General features: G+C 42.3%; 1 protein-coding gene across 4 annotated transcripts in view; it reads right to left on the bottom strand.

Moving 5' to 3' along the window:
- Nucleotides 1-13,182, bottom strand: part of dennd4c (DENN/MADD domain containing 4C) — a 32,860-nt gene extending 19,678 nt beyond the window's left edge. For all 4 annotated transcript variants that reach the window (XM_034569440.1, XM_034569441.1, XM_034569442.1 and 1 more), the window contains exon 1: nucleotides 12,870-13,182. The gene's annotated coding sequence lies outside the window, so the exon portion shown is untranslated. The remainder of the gene's footprint in view (nucleotides 1-12,869) is intronic.
- Nucleotides 13,183-14,407: the final 1,225 nt, after the last annotated feature.

The following is a 14,407-nucleotide window of genomic DNA, read 5'->3' as shown; positions in this document are numbered from 1 at the left end:
GTTCATTTAGACAATAAAACCTCTCGCACAACGTTTGTAGAAGACATTAAGCAACTCTGTGCTCTGGTTAAAACATCTCACACAGCACAGTGTATTACTTAACACTCCCTACAGGCTATACACGGCATGTGAGCGAAAGCAATGCTCTTACATCTCACTTTGGGATAGTGGGATGGGCTCCACATGCGAGTCTACACAGAATGCTAAATAATACTGTGGCCAAGGAAATAAAAGGATCCTTTAAGGCTGCTGCACAACAACTTTGCAAACAAACTGCGGGAAAACACAAGGGGTAATGAAGGGACTGGTTCTGTTGACGTTCACAAACACTCTTGTCATTGTATATCAGTGCACTGCTCCAAACATGTTGGGAGAGTTAAAAGCTCTGGTGCCTGCGGAGAGCCAAGGGAGAAGCGCTGAGCCCGGAGGAATGCTCGGAAATGTCACCGAGAGCATAAATCAGAGCAGATCACCAAAGTCTTTAAACACTTGAAATAGGGCCACGAAGTAAGCTTGACTAATGAAAAGTATTAATAAAAGATGAGCTACAGTCATTTCCTTTTGAAATGGTCTGAGGTAAAAGGTTTTGGAAGTTGATGTCCTATTTTAATCACCAGAAATGTTCTATTTCTAGTGCATGCTCACAGAATATTTTAGTGTGCAATAAAAGAGACAATAAATCTCATCCTTTATATTCTATATATTAAGCTGCAAAGAAATACTGCTCCTGTTGCCAAAGAAAAGCACTTGTCTTATCAAGCCTGGCCCAAAATACCACTGGCTGTTTAAGAAGAGAGAGAAACTTCAACTCAAAGCAGATACGTCTACATTTCAGAGCTGTTCAGACCAGTCTATGGTTCAGACCTACACAGGAAGTTCAGTTTTTCCAGTGAGTCAGTAAGCTGTGGCAGGAGGAGGAAAAAAAAGAAAAAAGAAGAAGGCTCTTTATAGGGCACAGCAAGAACAGACAGCCCTGGATTTCATGACGCACACTAATATCAACCATTGTAGTTCTTTCATTTATATCCTGGACTCCACCAAGGGGGGATATGCTTTCCTCTACTGGATGTATTACCACGAAACTTGGTGGAAGGATGCAGTATGCATCAGAAAAAAAACCATTCCATTTTAGTGTGGATCCAGGAAATTGCGAGATGGCGTGTTTTTCGTTGATTTCTCAGAGAAAACCACATAAACATCCATATCTAGTGAATTTAAAAATGGGTTCATAAGGGGACTGTTGGGCTTTTGCAGAGGTACACACCCTTCTAGTTTGAACCATGCAATCACAAATTATATCACATCACTGTGATGCCACATTTAAGGTATGAGAACAGGTAGGGCAAATCTGAAAGAATGAGTGAGGAATGAAGTAAATCTGTGTGCATTAGACAATTGCATGATTACAATGCATGATGGTGTGTACGGGCTGCAGTACAGGGGAGTGCATCCATTGGCTTGAGCTGTGCAAGGAGTGACCTGCCTGGGAGGAAAACTGTTCAGCCAGTAGACAGCTGACACACTTCTCTAGACTTTTAGCCGTTGATTTCTTTCAATGATTCCGGGACAAATTACCAAGATAACGTCATTATTTAGACCAGGATATCGCACCTTATCTGAATGATACACACAGTCCCCTTTTTGTCCTGAACTTAGCATTTTCCCCATTGTGAACATGCCAAAATGTATTTGTTTCAAGTGTACGGCCGACCTTACAGTCCAGGTAGCTCTGAAGAACTGTAGCTGGACATTTGCCCAGAATGTGGCCCCGTTTCTCATTGCCCTTTTTAAAAGTATGTCGTGAAAACACTCAGATCAAAGAGCATGCAGTGTAACTCTGTGAGGAAAAGCCTCAGGGAAGCAGAAACAATACAGTTTGACGTCATATACAATCAGAGTCTAAATGACCTTATTTTTCCACAAAAAGAAGTGCATGGCTGAAGATGGGGTGGACGCATTTTACGCAGTAAAGACGGGGAGACAAGCTCAGTTGGGGGTAAACTTCATTGCACAGGTAAAATAAATATTATGCTCAAAGTGGGTGTAATGTACATATTGACTTTTAAAAAAGAGGCCATCCCTATTAATTTGCTTTATTTCACAATTTGTTTTCCAGAGTGGGACATTTACTCGTTCTGAGGAATGTCAATGAAATTAAAGGTTTTATTTGTTCTCATAAATAAAATGTGCACAAAATGATTCCAGATGTGGTTTTTGACAATACAATGTAGCCTCATCTAAAAGCCACACTGCTTTAGACTGGATCCAGCTCGTTTTTGTGATGATGCACAACAGCAATGCAGACACAGAGCCATGTTGAGACTTATTGCTCTGAAGAGATTTATCGGACCGTTGTCCATGGTTACATCTGAAACCCTATTCAAAAGCAAAATGCTGGATTTTTCTTTTCACTCTACATTCACTTTATAATAAACTTCACTGGTAAATGGGTTCTCACAAAAGACTGGCCAGCAAATGTACTCTGGTGGTTTAACCAGGGACTGGATGGTCTTCCTGTGTGTGTGTGGGGGGGTGGGGGTGAATTAATGTCAGTTTATAGCTAAAACAAATCTCACAAAACTTAGCAAACAAGTTTATTACACAATTTCACAAGAGTATGAATGAGGTAGACCCTTTGAAAATCAATAAAATATAAATTGCAATTCTGTGTCTGGGTCTTAATGTAAAACGGTGGTTGTTAAGTGAATATAAACTGTATTTGGAATTCCACTTCAATCCCAGTTCATATCAGTCTGTAAGTATGACTTCTGGGGGGGGGGGGGACAAGCTTCTAATATGACTGTTCCACTAAGGACCTTCAATCTGCCCTCTCTTTTACACTGAACTGCTGACCTCTATTGTCTCCATGTCCAGTTGTGCACACATGATGGGGCTGTAGGTCAGGCAGTGGAACACAATCGGGCAGTTGCCTGCATTCCACCTGTTTCCAACACTTCCTTTGGTATTTTATTTTCAGAGAAGAATACTGTGGATTTTATTCCCTGATTTAAATGTTAAAGTAACTGAACCAGTGGCATATAAGCTAACAAGTGTGTTTATAGTATATTGAACGACATAAACAACACTGAAATAACTGATTTGTTTAATCATCATTTAAGTTGAGGAAAAATAAAATAGCATTCATATACTGGCTACTTGATGATTAAGTCCAATATTTACTCTTCTTTTAGCTCTGTTTTTGGTCTCCACCAAATCCTGAGGAAAATATCTGACTCTTTAGTTGATAGAAGCTAACTTTGTCTTAACCTCGTTCTCTTGCTCGGAGTCAGCACGTTGCGTACAGTGGGTTTTTAAGATCTTTTTCCTTCCTCCTCTTGCCATAAACGCCACTGTGTGAACAGCGAGGCTGAACCAACACTGTTAGCTGTCCGACTGGAAAAATAAAATAACAGAGCTGCTTTAAAGCTGATAAGAAAAGCTATGACATGATACATATTCATTTGATCAAATGTTTACATAAAAACATTTATTATAGCCGCTTTAAAAGCCTTGAGGGAATCAGGCCAGTTCATATGTGTCACAAAAGCAAAGACTGCCCAAAGCCAACAATTTCAAGTCACTACAAGACAAAAAAAATATAGATATGTTGAATGTAATGCTTTGTATGAGACAACTGATTAGGTTTAATATTTCTGTAGCTTTTTTAATAAGTTATTGTGCTACAATGGAGCTTGAATGCAAGCTATTCTAAGCAGTTTAAAAGCTGCTATACCTTAAGTGAAATGTAACTGCATATAGTGCAGCTGTAGGAACCATTAGATCACCAACTCTTCCCTAATTCTAAGCCAGATTCTTTTGTATTAGCAGATCATGTAAGTGCAGTGCCTCCCAGAAAAAAAAATATTCATGGTGAGGAAAATAAAGGAACTTTCCTTCAGGCGCTTGTAGGGATAGCAAAGGATATGTATTATAAGCCTTTATTCAGTCGGGCATGTTGGTTAAGATGCTGACTAGTTTTGTCCTCAACAGGTCACCTTTGTCAAGCCAAAACTGACTTACGAAGATATGGAACTTAATAAATCTCCTCACTCTACGCTGCAAAGGGCCTTAAGACATCTTTCTTTTCTTCTCCTTGATCAGTTTTTCATCTTCAAAAGCAACTCAAGGTTTTCTGGATTCAGTAACACCGACACCCCTATGGGCCTCTTCCTCTGTCTTTGTAATTTTTGGTATTTTCTTAATCTGCATTCAAAGAAATCCGTTCTGCTGCGTACCATGCACATTTGAATCTCTGTCGTGAAAGCAGTGGCCTCTACTTTTCATCTGCTCTAAAATGGTAATGCTGGTAAGAAAAACATCAAGTCTGTGAGTCACACGGCTTCCTGACAGCAGGGGCGCAGATCACCACAAACCTCACAGCAAGGAACAAAGCAATGTTCGTAGAAAGAAAAGAAAAGCAAACACTATCCTGAGTAATCAGCAGATCTGTTAGGAACTGACTGGACTTTGAATACTGCCCCATGAATGTTGGCCAAGCCAATGAAACTCACTTAAAACACTCCATCTTAACTAAATAAATAAATAAATATATATATATATATATATATATATATATATAAATAAATAAATAAATATATATAAATAATATAAGCGACACATACACTTGCATACAAAACCACTGACACCTGCTTCCATGTAAAAACCCAACCACAAACTGCATCAGGTGTAGGTGTAAGTGAACTCACTCATCTATAGTATTACAGTACTAATGTTGGCAGGCTGTTCTGAAAATCATTTTGTGTTCTAAGAAAACTGGAGCTACAGCAGCAACACAACACATTATTTGTTGCCGTTAGAAGTAGGATTAGTCAGTGATACGCGTCTGTCACGCAATATCGCTTGGGTGCAGACAGGGACAACGAACAGGGTCACCAAATTGTAGGTATCTGCCATATTCTGGACTGTAACGGAGTCAAAATTAACATCACTGACACTGAAATGAGTCATCCCGTTTCCTTACGAGGCTTTACACCAGCCAGTGCCATTACGTCTGTTGCGGCCATGCTCTCAATGCTGGAGCCCCCGGTGGGGCAGCCCCCTCCAACTCCACCGCACACCTCACAACCACACAAATATCTATCTGTGACAGCCCATGATAGGCTAACATTGATGCTGCCATGGCAACCCAGCCCAAACAATGCCAGGCAGCCCGACCCTGAGCCATGACTTGTGTTATTCTAGCTGAGGAAATTGATCTCTTTCCAAGGGTACCTTTAGTATTGCTGACATGTTCTCTGTAGTCTGAGTCAAAGGACGTCCAGTAAATAAAACGGCTGAAATGGCCACTATTACATTATGTCTGGCAAGTAAACAAAACATGGTGGTGGCCATAAACGGAGATGGTGCTGACAGGGTATTAGACTAAAAGCTTTAAGACTATTGTAAATACAAGCAAACATTACAGTATCTCTTGCCTTTTTAAAGCAGGGCGGACAATAATCACATCAAGAAAAACGTTTAACCCTTCAGGCAAAGAACAGCGACGCTTCTTGGGTCATGCAGTAAAAACAACAGAGTCAAACTGGCAGACAAACTAGTCCCTTCAATTTCCAGTGCGTGAAGTCTTGTGTTGTAACCTGAGCCCCAGCTTCTAAAGGTTGTGCTCTGCCCCTCCCTTCCCATGTGAGAACCTGTTCCTCTGTTACTCCTGAGCCCCGGCGATCGAGTGTCAGGCCTCTTTGTCTGAGCTGCACACTCAGGGAGTAAGGTCACTGCGAGGCATGACAGAAAGATACTACGCAGCCACAGTGGACACAGTCTAAATTCAAAAAGCTAAGGCCTTGATTGGAAGTGAGTCTCCAGTGCACAGACAGCCCAGACTGTAATAAGTGATTATTTGTTACTAGAATGAGATCCAATGTTAAATAGTTTTTCATGCTGCTTATACTGTGAAATTTACTAAGTTAGTATCAAACAATTGTGACCAGGTCCAGCTTCGTAAATACCAATATTGTGGCTTATTAAAATAATTATTTTAACTCAAAATATTTCCCATTAGTGTCGAACCATGCAAAGTTGGACCAACCACCATTCATTCATTCATTTGAATCATGATCTCACTGCCTAATCTAGAGCTCACTGATCTCCAACACAAACATCTGATGCCGGATGTCTTTTGAAAAAAATACAAATTCTGTTAATTGAGTGATACATTTTCTAAATGGAAACAGACGCTTGGAAATCAGATGAATTATAAGTGACAACAGAACTCGTCATCTTCAACAAAGTAATTTCAGCTCATTTAGAGAGACACCGGAAGAGTAATGCAACACAAAAAGATGTAATGAGTCACAATAGCCTATTCTTTTATTTTTAAATCAGTAACTATACAGAGTAATATATACTTTAGAGAAGCAAATTTAACATGATTAACACCATTAAAGGTATGTAATGCGTGAGATATTAAATACAGGTCACAACCGGTGATCAAAATGAAATGTGTGATCACTTTTCCTCCTGAAATCCTGCCTGGGCCTGACTGGACCATTCGTCAAGGCCTCTGGTTTTCCTGCACTGGAAAGAATTGTTCCTCGTCACTGGTCTCAACTTGCTTGCAAACGTGCCAGAGGTTGGCTGTGCAGAACAAGCGCCCCTGAGGGTAGAAGAAAACTGGGGAGGTCCTAGTCTTTACATTGTTGTGTACCAAATCTGATATTTGTACATTTTTAGCACTTGTCTGGTGTTAATGGCATTTCACTGGCAAGCTGCTGAATATGCGGCGTGCCAGGTTCAATTTAGGCAAAGCTAAGAAAAGCTACAGAGACTCAAACAGAAACAGAGATTTCTCTATTTAAGTATAGTGAGTGTAAACCCCTTACTCCATCCCCCATGGTCTGCCCCAAAATGATCTCATCCCTTTCACACAAAAGAGCCTGGAGGCTCGTTCCCCAGGGGAAAAAGAGCTGGCCTGCGGGTGCGCGCATGCACAAGTGTGTGTGTGTTTGTGTGTGTAATGCTGGGTGACAGACAGTGCTGTGTTTGTCTCACTTATTTCTGCAGGAGCCCTGTCAGGCAGACCCACTTGCAGCTTGTCTGACACAGCAGCTGAGCATGACACACGTCTCTGCCGGGTACTGTACCATCAGACATGAACTCCGGTTTGCCCCAGTTTACCTTTCACATAAGAGGAACGCAGCAGGAGACTTTCCAGGTCAGACACGTTCACAACAGGAAAATGTATGTAAGATCCAGACGAGGGGGTGGCACCTGGGTACAGATTGCAGGAGGCAAAACATGACGCATACATTTTGCTGTGGAAAGCACAGTGTTTTTGTTAACAGCACATTGACACCAACGTTGCCATAAGCTCTTGAATCTTTGTCATCTTTCCCCATTGACATCTTTCTACGTGTATGGCACCTCTTTTTCATCCTGCGATATTTGTAACATTCCAGTTTCCCGTCCATCGCGTGTTAGAAACAACATCAACACACCCACTCTCTTGCTGCTTTCCTGCTGTATTCTCATATGGCCATCAACCAGAGTCCTGGGAAATGTACAAACCAACTGACTCAAACATTTGCGTTCTCACATACAGGCCTTTACAGAATATTGCAGAAAAATGTCCGGACTTCAGGTCATATCTGAAAGCAGCTTTCAGCAGCAAATAAGGATAAAAAGCAGTGCTCTAAGCTAAACCAGCCTTTAAGAGGAGGACAGGCTGATTATTCAGATCAATCCCTCTCCTGTGACAAGTGTACATGTATATGAGCTTCTGCACGTCTGCTAAAATTCATCTTCTGGCTACAGTGCTGCTAAAGTGCACTTAAAATCATTCGAAAGTTCAGAGATGCACTACGACATCTTCAAAAGGAAAAGGTGACTTCCATTTGACTGTAAGATTACCCATTGAGCTTCAGTGGAAGGCTCTAAAACACACCGCGTGTCAGCCTCCGCAGCTCCAGCGACTGCCTTAAGTGCCACTCTGTAGCTCTGGAGGATCTGAAGAGCAAAAGTGGCCCTCCCTGCAACCTGTCAACACGACGTGTCGTCCGTGGTGAAGGCCAGACTTGAGAACAAGGTGCCAATGAGGTGACAAAACCTCGACGGCCACAGAGGGGAAAAAGAACAACGCTCGTGTGTGTTTTCTCCCTGAGGTGGAGCGTGGCTTTCTGAGGAGGGATAAACTCAAATTAAAGCCATTGGCGTTTTTGTCTGATTGAACTCATATGGCGCAAGCTGCAGTGTGTGTGCACAGAGTTGGCTGTGACTGTGGTGTGTAAATACCTCACTCTGCTAATTAATCCCAACAGCTTGTCGCGATGGAGACTCCCAGCCTTACTTGTCAGAGTGAGCCATCAGCCTTCAGTTTACAACGCAGAAAAGAAGAAAAAAAAATGGACTTTGACGTTTACTCGGAAGAAAAAAAAATCCTCAAGTGCAGGAAACGTATTGTTCAATATTTGCTCTAGAGTGAGAGGTGGAGCGTTCACGGTCTATCTGCCCGTTTGGCTCCAGATAAGCCTGTGCAATACCCTGGCATTATCACATCCATGTGCTAACAGCGTCTCCCTCGCTCTGCACCGCCTCAACAAAGCAAAAAGACCAACGGTGAAACCCTTTTCCTCAGTCGTGTTTGTTTAACCCTGGCAGCTGTTTTTTTATATACAGACACAAAACCCAATTTCACCGAGGGGCTGGCGACGGCTGTCAACACGGCTCTCAGAGCGGGTATCTGACTGCCAAATCACACCGACAACAGACGTGACGGATAATCAACAGATGGTTGTTTTTTCTACGGGTTATCTAATTTATTTCCCCCCCTTTGGGCATAGGCTGTTGGTTGTGTATGACTTTTCTTAAGCTCTAATTGAGCGAAACATTTCTGACATCTGATTAAAATAAAAAATAAAACATAAGCAAAAGGAGTATACTTGAACTGCAAAACACTATTTTAAATCAATGACTTTTAACTAGTATTACTTAATTTATTATCACATTGGAAACAATAACAAATATCCATTAACTTAAGTTTCCATATTTCACCAACTGAAACATAAAAAGTTAAATTTTTTACATTTTAGAAAGCTTCTTTATACATAATTATCAAAACCGTCTTTCTTTACACGAGTCAAACTGTCTGTTCCCCTCCAGTGTTTTATGTCTGTAATTCTTTGTCAGTCCCCCGGCACTCCTAACTGCACTGGATCATTGTTTAGTGTTTTCTCAAGATAACATCAAAGCGAACGGCGGGCGGCAACCGGTGACTAAAAGCGAGATCAGGGGAGAAATGGCACAAATCCAAATAAGTGAAGCTGAAGATTACAACTTTTTTCCACTAGGCTAATTTTTTCCTTTCTGGTTGATCTTCTTTATTTTTCCTCCTGGCTGATTTGCTGTTGATGTGAGCACATTTATTTGCTGAGCTGTGTCAAAAACAACTGCTGCCTGCAAAGAGCCGACAGCAGCAGCAGGTAGGTTGTGTCTCCCACAACATGAGACTTCACTGATGGAGGGTTTTTCCCAATCGAACGAACCATTGTGCAGTACCACACACACACACACACACACACACACACACACACACACACACACACACACACACACACACACACACACACACACACACACACACACACACACACACACACACACACACAATTTATCTTTTGGCAGAAGATATTGACCTATACTGTACATCAACCTTTCACAGACATATTTGTATCAGCGTTTATATTTCTTCAAACTTTTTTTACAGAATAAACCATGTTTAAAATGTACTTAATAAATAGTGGTTATTTTCTTAATTCAAGTTCTATATATTAGGCTGTATTTGTGTTTTCTATTTTCGTCTGTGTCTTCTACGCGTAAAACACCTCTTTCACATCTCCTTCATTTCTATCAGTTTTTCGTCTGACGACACGCCATCGACATGCCCACTGTCAGTGCATCTCTGAAAGCAGCTTTAGTCATAAGGGTTTGATAACGACATCTTGTATATATCGATCGATATGGTTAGGCTCTAGTTTAGTATATTATTTCCCACAAGCACTTGAAAATGTGGACTGAATGAGACGGGAATCTAACCACCGACCTTCTGATTAGTGGACGACACACTTTACCTCCACGTATAATACAACTTTCTCTCAGTTAAAAACATCCTGGGGAGATGGACGCTGATCAGCGGCTCAGAGCGGAGAGGCCAGACTCGGCAGCAACGTCACAAGACTGCCTCCCTCCCGGAGCGTGACAGCCCGGCAGACACAGAGCATTCTTTCCACTCTGGAGGAGAAGGCAGAGAGGGCAAACTCATTGCCCCTGCTAACAAGCTGGGCTTAAACCAGCTGAGACGCAGGTTCACTGAAAGACAACGACTGAAAACACTACCGGCACATCACACCTAAGTTCAAAGGTCGGAGGAAGAAAATGGGTAACCGGATAGATTTTTTGGCTGCATTACAAGATTCTCATCGTTGCTCTTTGGCTAGAGATGTCTGCCTGGAGTTAATGTGTGTTAAGACAAGCAAACAGACTGATAAGCATAACGCACTGAGGTGTTCCAGGTAAGCATTGACTCAGCAAGCCCAGGAGCTTGTAACGTCGGTCGTCTCTGCATCAAATCGGCAGTTACTTCTGGGTAATTGAGTAGAAACGCCAGGTTAAAAAAAAAAAAAACATACATAAACTGCTTTCAAACATTAACTGAACTCTGAATAATCTCCTGACATTGTCCGGAGGGGCTGTATGCAAGGACGCAGATGTGCAAATGAGAAATGTGTCATTCATGCATTTTGGTAACTGCTGTATGTCGATGACGCAAAATGCTGTGAAAAGTTCAACAGGGCTTTATAATACGATTAAGACATATTGCGACAAAGGTCAGAATACTCTACATTTCTTAATTTGATTATTGCTTCTTCCAAGTATGATCTTATTCAGGTTAAGATAATCAGAGAATGCTGTTTCCATGGTAGTGTCTTATTCAAACTATTGTATTAAAATCGGGTTAACATCGGAATATTGGTGTCCTTCTAAACACAGTTAATGTCTGAGCTGAAATGTCACCTGAAGAATAAGATAACTTTTAGTTAACTCTTAGTGGACTGACCTTCCTAAAAAAAATCTGTACTAATCGTTTACAGAAGACATTTCACACAGTCACACTTGTTGCAGCTTTTCTCACACTCTTCAAAATCCTACTTGACTTTTGCCTCGGCAAACACAAAGTTCTTCCCCGGCCTGTGGCAGCTCCCTCCTCCTGGTCAGCTGACTGAGCCCGTGGACGACCAGGAGCAGTGACAAAGTGCGAGGTCAATGTACACACAGCCACAGCGAGTGCAGGCATGACCCACTTTTTTTTTTACCTCCTGCCTGCAACAGTTAGTAGAGGCAACAGTCATTCCACTCCCTTTTTTCCAGCGGCTGTCAGGCCAAGCCAAGGTCAAGGAAGAGTATTTTTTTCCTCTGCTGTGTGTCAGCAGCTCAGTGCTGATGCAACTAAAACTTGCACGATTTTCCTGCTCCACCGGCCTCGGTTATTCTCACAGCCTGACATCCCTGCTGCCACTTCAGGTGGTAAAACACTTCGATGAGTGCCACCGGTTCATGGCAAGCGGAAGTGGCATCTTTGGGCTCTGCTGGGACTCGTGCCAACGCTGTCACAACAGGAACGTCACACGCACACCGTGAATCATGGTGGGAAGCTGGAGCAGGGAGAACGCTGCTACCCTTAGGGGTTATAGGCTCCTGTCAGCTGGCAAACAGTCAAGTGCTGAGGTGCAGATATGTGAGCAGCTTGGCATTGCATGTAGTGGCATTAGCTCTCACCCCAACACACACACACACAGCCACAAAAAACAACACAACTGCATGTCCTAGGGTTGGGGGTCACCGAAAAACAAAAGACACAACTGCAGCATCAAAGACTCTGAAGGAGCAGAAATGAAGAATAGCCAATGCTTCTTAACGGTTCATCAAAACCTCAATATGTATTGGTACTTTTGCGGTAAATGTATTACTTAATATTAAAAATGATGATTCCATGTTGTATTTCTTTGAACTCTTTATCAGTGCATTGGTATTTGGCATGTGTCTGACCATGCACTGATCACTAACTCCTGTTCAACAGCATTGTATGGAGTTAACCAATGATATCTCAGCAACTTTAAAAACCAAGGACCAAGCTTTCTGGAGGTCTTGATGACATTATAAACTATAACTCTGGTGAAAGTTTGACCAATTTTAAATTAAGCAATAAGTTGTTTTTTTTAATTCACCTTTAAAAGTTATAATCAATCATACGGCTTGTTTTTTTATATTGAGGATAGCATACTGCAAAATAAATGAATTGATCTTGCACCATTTTGGACTAGTTGTAAAAATAACTCATTCTATTTGCTGCCTGTAGTTATTTGCTGCCATTATTGTTGTTTTTCATGCGTATATTTCTCTACTGTTGTTTTGACTGGAGGGAGAAGCCTCTTTGTACCCGAGCGTAGAGACAATACAGATCTTTGAACCTTTCGCATCGATCGATCAGGCTCTAATCGATCGATGTGAACACTATCTGTATATGACCAGTGGCCATATCGACCAGGCTGCACTGAGGGCAGGGACCTGCAGGGTTAGGGGGGGCTTGCAGGAGGAAGAGGAGGAGGAGGAAGAGGAGTAGGGGGGGTGTTCCAACTGTTGCATCTGACCCACAACTCGATAAACATAAACACAAACATGTCCTCCTGTGTTGAGCCCGTGCAGTGATACGTGGCTCTTTCTCCCTCCGCGGCTGGAGAGCACACGGTGAGAGGAGCAGCAGGAGGACGTGGAGGCGACATTTCAGCGCGAGACCTCAGCGACACGAAAGTCACACAAACACTTCACCTGCGGACCCGCGTCTTCCTCGATCCACTCACCAGCTGTTTACTCTGCGGCCGCGGACTCTGTTGACATGAAGGCAACTTGCTGGCTTCGTCTCCCTCCGCTTGTTGTATTCCGTGTTTCTCTTTGCGCACAACAGGTCGAAGCAGGAAGCAGCGTCCAGGAAATCAAACACACACACACACGAGCCGCCGCTCCGGAAGAGTCCTCACAAAGTTTGATGGCCGCTTCTTCTCCCGCCTCACTTTTCATCCGCTGCTGGGGCTGGAGGCCGCCGCCATGTTGGTGTCTGAGAGTTTACAGGCTTGTTGAGCTTTTTCCTCCCGAAACCAAACGGACCCGCCCAGAGGAGGAGGGAGGAGAGAAGGAGAGAGGGGAGGAGAGAAGGAGAGAGGGGAGGGGACAGAAGAAAAGGAGAGAGGAGAGAAGGAGAGAGGGGAGGAGAGAAGGAGAGAGGGGAGGGGACAGAAGAAAAGGAGAGAGGAGAGAAGGAGAGAGGGGAGGAGAGAAGAGGAGAGGAGAGAAGAGAAGAGAAGAGAAGGAGAGAGGGGAGAAGGAGAGAAGGAGATGAGAGAAGTACAGGAGAGAAGGACAGAGGAGAGGAAAGGAGAGAAGAGGAGAGGAGAGGAGAGAGGAGAGGAGAGAAGGACAGAGAAGAGAAGGAGAGAGGGGAGAGGAGAGAGGAGAGACGGGAGAAGGAGAGAGGAGTCTGTCCCTGCTGTTCACACAGACTCCCGCAGCAGGACACCGACTTCCGGCGTGTCCTTTCAAACTAGTTTGTGGGGGGAATGTTTCTGTGGATCTTTCTTTATATTTACATGTATTATTATTATTGGTCGCATCATATCTTACGATAGTTCATATATTATTTTGTGTATTGCCTACATTTATATTTGCACGGTGTTTAGTGAATAATGTGTTTTTGCTTGTTCATATATTTTGTGTTAACATTGATACAAACACTAACATTACTAAGATGTTTTATTGTGTATATTAAATGACTTCCGGTCTTCTGTCGGTTTTCAATGTTGCTTTGACTAACTTGATTTTTATTTTGTTGTTGATCGGTCTCTGCCGCCCTCTGCTGTCAAAATGTAGCAATTACACCAATTTAAAAAGAAACAGGTGAGTTTCTTAGTTTTTGTTGCTCTTTGGACATTTGGAGATTTTATCTGAATAAAGAAACTAAGTTAATCCGTTCAATAAATGCAATATTATTATATAGTAATTTCATGGTTTTAAGATTTATTGTGCTGTAGCAGAAAGAATAAATGAGACGTTTGAATTGAATGTGGTTGTATTTGTGATTGGTTCAATAGCGGACTTTGACCACAAGAGGGCAGCATTTCAACACAAACATTTCTGTACCACGTTGTCATGATAAATGTGAGAAATCTTAGTTTATTAAAGAAACTTCACTTTAATAAAACAAACACGTTACTATGTTGATATAAATTCATGGTGTCTAATGATGCTTTGAAATTCAGTACATGGTCATGTGATGGCTTCATAGCTGTTAATTCAGCGGCATTCAGGTTTTCAAGATGGTGCAAAAGAGTAAACTGATGCTAAA

Source organism: Hippoglossus hippoglossus, chromosome 18, assembly GCF_009819705.1.
Source record: "Hippoglossus hippoglossus isolate fHipHip1 chromosome 18, fHipHip1.pri, whole genome shotgun sequence".
Classification (NCBI taxonomy): domain Eukaryota; kingdom Metazoa; phylum Chordata; class Actinopteri; order Pleuronectiformes; family Pleuronectidae; genus Hippoglossus; species Hippoglossus hippoglossus.
Note: the sequence above shows the minus strand (reverse complement) of the source record. Positions and strands in the feature narration are given on the sequence as shown.